Source organism: Mastomys coucha, unplaced genomic scaffold (assembly GCF_008632895.1).
Source record: "Mastomys coucha isolate ucsf_1 unplaced genomic scaffold, UCSF_Mcou_1 pScaffold4, whole genome shotgun sequence".
Taxonomy (NCBI): Eukaryota; Metazoa; Chordata; class Mammalia; order Rodentia; family Muridae; genus Mastomys; species Mastomys coucha.
This window is the reverse complement of record NW_022196910.1, coordinates 5615047-5621744: the sequence shown is the minus strand read 5'-3', so window position 1 is coordinate 5621744 and position 6698 is coordinate 5615047.

Here is a 6698-nt window from a genome sequence, read left to right as displayed (position 1 = left end):
ATGGTTGTGAGCCACCATGTGGTTGCTGGAAATTGAACTCAGGACCTCTGGAAGAGCAGCGAGTGTTCTTAACCACTGAGCCAACTCCTTCTATTCTTGACTCTAACACCAGTGCCACATGTAACCTTGGCTGTCCTGGAACTCACTCTGTCAAACAAGCTAGCCTTGAACTCACAGAGATCCATTTGCCTCTGTCTGCCTGAGTGCTGGGATTAAAGGTTGAACCAACACTGCCTGGAGTTTAGATGAGTTCTAACTTGGTTTAATTTTAAATACTGCTCCTCTACTGAAGAAGCTGTGTACACTGTCTCACCGGTAATCCCAGCACTCTGAAGAATAAAGCAGAAGAACCATAGTGAGTCTAAGGCCATAGTGGGCCATCTCAAACAACAAAAACAATACAAGAAAAAATATAAGAAGTTATCTGGGGGTGGGAAAGATGGCTCAGTGGTTAAGAGCACTTGCTGCTCTTCCAGAGGACATGGGTTCAAATCCCAGCACCTACACAGTGACTCATAACTATCTGTTATGAAATAATAAAAGTTTTATTTTGGGCTGGTGAGATGGCTCAGTGGTTAAGAGGACTGACTGCTCTTCCAAAGGTCCTGAGTTCAAATCCCAGCAACCACATGGTGGCTCACAAGCACTCATAATGAAATCTGACACCCTCTTGTGGTGTGTCTGAAGACAGCTACAGTGTACTTGTGCATAATAATAAATAAATCTTTAAAAAAAATAAAAAAGTAGTAATTTTTTTTAAAAAGAAGTTATCCAGCCGGGCGTGGTGGCACACGCCTTTAATCCCAGCACTTGGGAGGCAGAGGCAGGTGGATTTCTGAGTTCGAGGCCAGCCTGGTCTACAGAGTGAGCTCCAGGACAGCCAGGGCTATACAGAGAAACCCTGTCTCAAAAAACCAAAAAACAAACAAAAAAAAAAAACAAAAACAAAAAAGAAGTTATCCAAAGACTTGTACAGGAGTAAGCAGAAGAGGGGGACAGGCTCATGGGACCCCACCCCTAGCCTAAGGAGCTATTGTCAGTTAATGGATGCTGGAGGAGAGGGAGTCATTTTCACCAGTGGTCAGCTGCCCACACTCATATAAATAACCCCCTCACTCACCTCAGCCATGCTCATATAAGCAACCCAAATTAAACATAATGTGGGTCCCAGAAAAAAAAAATAAGAGAGGGATTTGGGGAAAGATTCAAAGGGGCAGAGAGGAGATAAAAGAGAGTAACTGGGGAGGGGAGAGGAGTGAATATGGACAAAATACATTGTACGTGTTATGAAGTTGTCAAGGAATAATGTAAAACATATTGAAATATATGTACAATGTCACTTTATTTATAAAAGCCAAAGGCAACTGGTAACCCAAATGTCCTTCAACATAGAAATAGACTAAGAAACTGGTTTTCCCTAGGCAGTGGTGGTACATGCTTTTAATTACAGAACTCAAGAGGCAGAGGCAGGCAGATTTCTGAGTTCGAGGCCAGCCTGATCTACAGAGTGAGTTCCAGAACAGCCAGGGCTACACAGAGAAACCCTGGCTGGAAAAAAACAAAAACCAAAAACAAAGAGTGGATTACAGAATAATCATGCTGAGTAAAAGAAAACAGTCAAAAACAGAATATATTCTGAATATGTGTGATTTCATTTCTAGAACATTCTAAAAAATGCAAACTAATCAGCGAGATAGAGAGCATAAAATCATTTGAAGTACAGAGAGGGAGGAGCCAGGGCAGAAGTTCCCAAGCAACAAGAATAAAGTTTTGGGTGTGGTTGATGTATCCATTAATTATGATAATAATTTAACAAGAAATACGTGTGTCAACACCTATTAAGTTCTAAGCTAGAAACACCTACAAGTTATAGCATGAACATTATGCTTCGATAAAGATGTCCAGTAAATTTTCTCCCTATCTTTAAAATGAACATGTTTACACATAAAAAATACTTTGAAGCAGGGTTTGGAGAGATGACTTGGTGATTAAGAACACTAGCTGCTCTTCAAGGGGAACTGGATTCAGTTCTCATCACATACATGGCAGCTCATGACCATTTATAATTCCAGACCCAGGGGATATGTCACCTTCTTCTCAATGCTGTGGCACAAGGTATACACATGATGTAATACATACATACATACATACATACATACATACAAGCAAACATACATACATACATACACACATACACACACACACACACACACACACACACGCAAAACACCCCTATAAAGTCAGACATGATGAAGCATGACTTTATTCCCAGCACTCCAGAGGTGGAGTCAGACAGATCTCTCTGTACTCAAGGCTAGCCTGGGTTACATAGTAAGACCCTGTTTCAAAAACTGAAAATCAAATCACCCATACACATGAAATAAATAAAACTTCAAATTGATCATGAATCATTTTAAATTTTAATTTTTAAATTTTTATTTTATGTGTATGAGTGTTTTGTCTGCATGTAAGTCTGCGCACCATATGCATGCCTTGTATTTACAGATGCCAAAAGACTTCATTGGACACCCTGGAACTGTAGTTACAGATGGTTCAGAGCTGCCATGTGGGTGCTGTCAAACAAACTTGGGTCATCTAGAAGAGCAGCCAGTACTCTTAATTTCTGACCCAGCTCTCCAGCTCCACGAATAAATCTTTTCTAAAGACAGAATCATGGAAGCCTTGGCTGACCTTGAGCTCACTGTTCTGTGAAGAGTAACTCTGAGCATTTGCTCTTTCAGTCTCTATCTCCCTATTCTTGGGGCTACGGGGATATGCCACCATGCCTGGTTTTATGAGATGTTGTGGAGTAAAATCAGGGCTTTGTGCATTCCGGGCAAGCACCCACCAGTTGATCTACACCTTCAAGCCAAAATATTCTTGAGTAATTTTCTATAGCCATATTATCAGAAATGTGACTTTTTTCAAGTTATCCATTTTATATACTAGGGTTTTGTAATATGTAAATCTGTTCTTCATATGAAGCTATATCTCACAAAACAACAGGGTTTAGGGTTTTTTTTTTTTTGTTTTTCGAGACAGGGTTTCTCTGTGTAGCCCTGGCTGTCCTGGAACTCACTCTGTAGACCAGGCTGGCCTCAAACTCAGAAATCTGCCTGCCTCAGCCTCCCAAGTGCTGGGATTAAAGGCGTGCGCCATCAGCACCCGGCATTTTTTTTTTTTTTTAAGATTTATTTATTTTTTATGAGTACACTTAGCTGTCTTCAGACACACCAGAAGAGGGCATCGGATCCGATTGCAGATGGTTGTGAGCCACCATGTGGTTGCTGGGATTTGAACTCAGGACCTCTGGAAGAGCCGTCAGTGCTCTTAACCGCTGAGCCATCTCTCCAGCCCCTAGTTTTAATTTTTTAATCACATATATTTGTTTTATGTATGCCACTGTCTGTGGGAGTCAGTTCCCTGAGGACCCAATTCAGACCATTCTGCTTAGCAGCAAGTGACTTTACCAGATGAACTACTTTACTAGACCATGACATTCATAAAAGCAAACAAAACCTCAATGATACACAACTAGAAAGTATGAGGTTCAAATCTTAGTTTTTGAAAGCTGTGTGATTCTAGGCAAGTGCTTGAATGTCTCAGAAGCTGTTTCTCTATCTTAGTCGCACACACACACACATACAAATGCAAGTATTCTTCTTTTCCAGAACTGATCAGAGGATAAGATGAAATGGAGTGGGGATGGGGCTACAGCTCACTTTATAGTGAGTTTACCCAGCATTCATAAAGCCCTAGGTTTAGCACTGCATAAATCAAGAGGTGGAATAGGAACAGTAAGTTCAAGGGCACCCCTTAGTACATAGCAAATTTGAATTGGTGACGTGAATTTATTTGGGTACTTACAGGAGCATGGATGATTCAAAGTAGCTGCATTATTTAAAACTCTACCCTGGTGTGTGTGGCAGCTTACAGAAGCTACACATCTAGGGGTCCCTATACAGCGTGTAGGCAGTTCTCTTGGCCAGGGAGACGCCTCTCTTCAGTATTAGTGCTTGTATATCCTTGCTTATGTATGACCTTGATTTTGTTAGTTTCAGGAGCCTCCTGAAACATGTGACTTTTGATTGTTTGTTTTAACGTTCCTGAGCTTTGTAGTATTTGTGTATTAGTCAGAGTTCTCTAACACAGAAATTATGGAATGTCTCTGTGTATTAAGGGAATTTACAAGTCTACAGTCCAACTAACCTAACAATGAGCAGTTGTAAAAGAAGTCCAAAAATCTAGTAGTTTCTCAGTACTACAAAGCTAGTTGTTTAGTTGGTTTTCTGTATAAACTGGAATCCCAAAGAAGTAAATTCCAACAGATATGCAAGTACGTTCAAGCAGTCGAAGCAAAGTGAGTCTTCCTTCTTCCAACGTCCTCCCATAGGCCTCCAGCAGAAGGTGTGGCCCGGATTAAAGGTATGTCCTCCCATAGGCCTCCAGCAGAAGGTGTGGCCCGGATTAAAGGTATGTCCTCCCCATAGGCCTCCAGCAGAAGGTGTGGCCCAGATTAAAGGTATGTGCCACCACACCTGGATCTAGAACTTGCCTTGTCCCAAACTGACCTTGAACTCAGAGACCTGTTTGCCTCAGTCTCCTATTATTAAAAGAGTGTACTACCTTGCCTGGGTCCAAGCTTTTCATGGCCATTATGCCTCAAGATCTCCATGTCAAGATTCAGGCCAGAAAATTGTGTCTTCCAGCCTCAAGATCTGGATCATAGCTGTGCCCTCCATTTCTGGATTGTAGTTCATTCCAGATATAGTCAAGTTGACAACCAGGAATAGCCATCACAATAGGTTACTTCAGGAATTTTGAGAAACACTTTTTCTAAGACAGAACTTTCCAATTCAAGGCAAGTAACTATATAACATCTGGTTTACCTGTTTGCCTCAGCTTTTCTGTCTGGGCATCTCTCAAGAGTGCCCAGACTTGGAGGTTTCTTCTTTGGAAAACCTTACTTGGTAGGGTGGACACCTGCCCCATTGGTTTTTGTTGTTGTTGTTTTGTTTTTTGTTTTTGTAGTCAGTGTTGCCCTGTGTGTAGCCCTGGCTGTCCTGGAACTCACTCTATACACCAGGCTGGCATTGAACTCAGAAATTGGCCCACCTCTCCCTCTTGACTGCTGGTACTAAAGGCATGTTCTACCACTGCCCAGCTTGCTTTGTCTAGTGTACTTCTTCTGCAGTGTTTCTATTCATCCAGAGTGCAATGTATGTGCTTAACAAAGAAATCTTAGTTGAGGCTATCGATATAGCTCAGTGAGTAAAGTACTCGGTGCACAGGCACAAGGACCTGAGTTCTAATCCCAAACATCCACATAAAAAGCCAAACCAGAGCTAGGGAGGCAGAAATAAGAGGATCCCTGGGGCTAGCTGGCCAGGCAGACTCTCCAAATCAGTGAGCTCCAGGACTGAAGGAGAGACCCTGTCTCCAAAAGTGAAGTAGAGAGTTCCTTCCTGAAAGCAACACCCAAGGTTGACCTGTGGCCTACACAAACACACACACACACACACACATTCATTCATACACAAACATGAATGAAAGCATACATGTGAAAATGCTTATATTAAAAATAAGGTTCACCATTAATGATGCCAATAAGGAGCAAAGGGCTATCACACACGTCCTAATGTCAGCCACTTAGAAGGATATGATATCACTTCCAAAGATTAGTCACAGAAAACTGCAAGGGAAGAATCATCAAGAAATGGGCAATGACAGATGTTCTCCAAATAACTGGTCTGTATTTGCCAAAACTGTCAACACTTAAAGGACAATGGAGGAGCAAAGGGCATGAATGCAAAGTGCGGTGTGTGCTCTGTGGGATGGCCTTCCCATGGGACAAAGCATACAGTTACAAAGGACATGACTGGACCGTGGATGAAAATGGAATATGGACTGTAGATTAGATAACATGACTAGGTCAGGGTTACATTTCCTGCATCTGCTGACAGAAGGATAATTATATCAAGAGCCATGCTGTTCTTAGCAAAGGCCAAAGGGTGGAAGGCAAACATTCCCTGTGCAACACGCCTTCAAGTGGTTTAGAACAAACTGTGAATGGCACATTGATAGGATCATCCTCCAGGATAGAGTGTGCATATGTGGAGGTATACTTAGACTTTCTCTACCTGTGTGGCATAGATGCGTGTCTGGGAGAGTTGGGGCAGGAACTGAACATAAAACCTTGTGCTTAGGAAAGCATACACCATCCAGCCCATATCTATATCTCTTTGTATTTTGTGTATATATATGTATACATATATATATGTAAACTTATACAGCCTATGATGTGTATTTCCCTATACATATAGCTCTTTCCATATAAATGTGTGTGCATTTTATATGTATATATATATAAATATATGGGTATATGAGTAATATATTTATATTTATATAGAGATAGCTCTGCATATGTGTATAGAGAAACATGTCTAGGTTTTTTTTATATGTGCATACATGTAAGTATTTCATTGTTTGGTTTTGTGATTTGTTTTAAGATTTTTGTTTGTTTGGTTTTTGTTTTGTCTTGTTTTGTTTTGTTTTAGACAGAATATTGCCACATAGCTGTGGCCTTCCTGAACTATGTATTCTAGACTGGCCTCAAACTCACAAACATCTGCTTGCCTCTGCTTCCCAAATGCTGGGATTAAAGACACGTGCTACCACCCCTGGCTTTAGGATTTATT